This window comes from Neomonachus schauinslandi, chromosome 8 (genome assembly GCF_002201575.2).
Source record: "Neomonachus schauinslandi chromosome 8, ASM220157v2, whole genome shotgun sequence".
Classification (NCBI taxonomy): Eukaryota; Metazoa; Chordata; class Mammalia; order Carnivora; family Phocidae; genus Neomonachus; species Neomonachus schauinslandi.
Window position 1 is genome coordinate 97,599,848 of NC_058410.1, and position 2,754 is coordinate 97,602,601.

The 2,754-nt window shown below is 45.2% G+C and overlaps 1 pseudogene; it reads right to left on the reverse strand.

Moving 5' to 3' along the window:
* Positions 1 to 618: 618 nt before the first annotated feature.
* On the reverse strand, positions 619 to 1,949 carry LOC110582202 (annotated as a pseudogene).
* Positions 1,950 to 2,754: the final 805 nt, after the last annotated feature.

Here is a 2,754-nt window from a genome sequence, read left to right on the forward strand (position 1 = left end):
CACTGGGTGTTATGCACAAACAATGAATCATGGAACACTACATCAAAAACTAATGATGTAACGTATTGTGATTAACATAACAATAAAAAATTTTTTTAAAAATTAAAAAAAAGAAGGAACTTCTGAGCAAAAACTAGCATTTTTTTATACCTTTGAATCCATTATGCTTTCACTATAACCTCTTTTTTTTTCTACCACTTAGGACAAGGAATATCTTACTCAAACCCACCAGAGAAATGGACAGCTTGGGTCTGTGTTAGCAGCGTTGTGTTTTCAAGCACAGGTCAGTAGTCGTATATGAGAGTATATGCTGCTATAGACAAATTAACCAATCAGAGCACAACATTTCAAGGCTTAAAACAGAACAAGCTTCCCTGTAAAAGCAGCCCCTCTGTGACTTTTTTTAATTTTTAAATTTTTAATTTTTTTTAAGACCATAGTTATTTGTCAGAGAGAGAGCGCACACAGAAGCAGGCAGAGGGAGAAGCAGGCTCCCCGCTGAGCAAGGACCCCAATGCAGGGCTCGATCCTAAGACCCTGGGATCATGACCTGGGCCAAAGGCAGACGCTTAAGCTACTGAGCCACTCAGGCATCCCTTCCCTGTGACGTTTTTAACTTTAGTATTTCTCTCCTTCTTTACCCTCTCCTTTGACAGAATCCACACCAACCTACTCATAATCCTTCTCAAGGGCAGCCATATCCTCACAGGCCTCAGAAAACTCTCCTTCCTCCATGTCCTCACCCACATGCCAGTGAACAAAGGCACACTTGGCCTACATCGGGTCAAACTTGTGGTCCAGGGGAGCCAAGGCCTCAGCGATGGCTGTGGTGTTGCTCAGCGTGCACACAGCTCACCGTACTTTGGCCAGGTCTCTGGGTACCACAGTGGCAGGCTGGTAATTAACACCCACTTTGAAGCCAGTGGGGCACCAGTCCACAAACTGGATGCTGCGCTTGGTCTTGATGGTGGCAGTGGCAGCATTGACATCTTTGGGAACCACGTCACCACGGTAGAACAGGCAGCAAGCTATGGCGAGGGTCACATTTCCCCATCTGGTTGTCTGGCTCAAAGCATGCATTGGTGATCTCTGCTACAGTCAGCTGTTCATGGTAGGCTTTCTCAGCAGAGATGACGGGGGCATAGGTGGCCAGAGGGAAGTGGATGCGGGGATAGGGCATCTGGTTGGTCTGGAATTCTGTCAGATCAACAGTCAGGGCTCCATCACATCTGAGGGAAGCCGTGATGGAGGACACCATCTGACCTATCAACCTATTCAGGTTAGTGTAGGTTGGGCGTTCAATATTGAGGTTTCTATGACAGATGTCATAGATGGCCTCATTGTCTACCATGAAGGGACAATCTGAGTGCTCCAGGGTGCTGTGGGTGGTGAGGATGGAGTTGTAGGGCTCAGCTACCACTGTGGAAACCCAGGGCCTGGGTAAATGGAGAACTCCAGCTTGGACTTCTTGCTACCATCAACAGACTTTCCATCAGTAGGGAGGTGAACCTGGAACCAGTTCCTCCTCCAAAGCTGTGGAAAACCAAGAAGCCCTGGAGACTGTGTATCCGTCAGCAAGTTTCTGAATTTGGTTCAAGTCAAGGTCAATGATCTCCTTGCCAATGGTGCAGTGTGCCCTTGGGCATATTGGCAGCATCTTCCCGGCCTGTGATGAGTTCCTCAGAGTGGACAAGATGGCGGTAGGTGCCAGTGCGAACTTCATCAATGACCGTGGGGTCCAGGTCTACAAACATGGCCCTGGGCACATGCATGCCAATGCCCATCTCACTGAAGAAGGTGTTGAAGGAGTCATCTCCTCCCCCAGTGGTCCTGTCACTTGGCATCTGACCATCGGGCTGGATGCCGTGTTCCAGGCAATAGAGCTCCCAGCAGGCATTGCCAATCTGGGCACCAGCCTGGCCAACACGGATGGAGATGCACTCATGCATGGTTGCTGCATTGCGGCTGCCAAGCAGATGGCGGGGAGGAAGAGGAGACTGTTGCTTCTTACAGCAGGACTCTGAGGCGGTCTGTGTAAGAGAATCTGCCTCATCATGCCCTCTTAATGAAAGCTGTTTAACAGCTAATGCCTCAGTCAAAAATATTATGTGCTGAAGTTCCTAGGAAAGTTGTCAGGACTGGGTTAAGAGGGGATACAAGTACTTCTAGTATAAAGCAAGAGCATAGATTTTAGTTCAAATCCTCATATTTATACATATCAGCGAGGGGACTTTAGGCAGTGCATAACTTTTGTCTCTGTTTCGTCTGTAAAAGACACATGAGAATACTTTGCAGAGTTGCTATGGGATGGAAATGAGATAATGCACATAAAGGCAAAGTACATCAACTGTACTGTTTTCACTCCCTACTCTTTAGCCCTAGAGAGTCAGAGGACACTGTTGTATTAAAGATGACACAACCTGCATCTCCCTGCTACCAACATATTTTCTTAATGGCCTTTGAAATAATTTACCTTGCCAAGAATGCAGTGGAGGAGTCAGCAGAGAAAAAAAAAATGTATCCATAACTTAGGAACTTAAATTTCTGGGGGAAAATGAAACATGAGCATGTCCTCATATGTTTTTCTATCCTTAGTTAGAGGATATTATCTTACAAGTTATATCTGCAAGATATAAGATATAAGATATCCTATATCTATCTATCTATCTATATAGATATATATTCTATATCTATATAGATAGATAGATATCTTATAGATATATAGATAGATAGATAGATAGATATAGGATATAT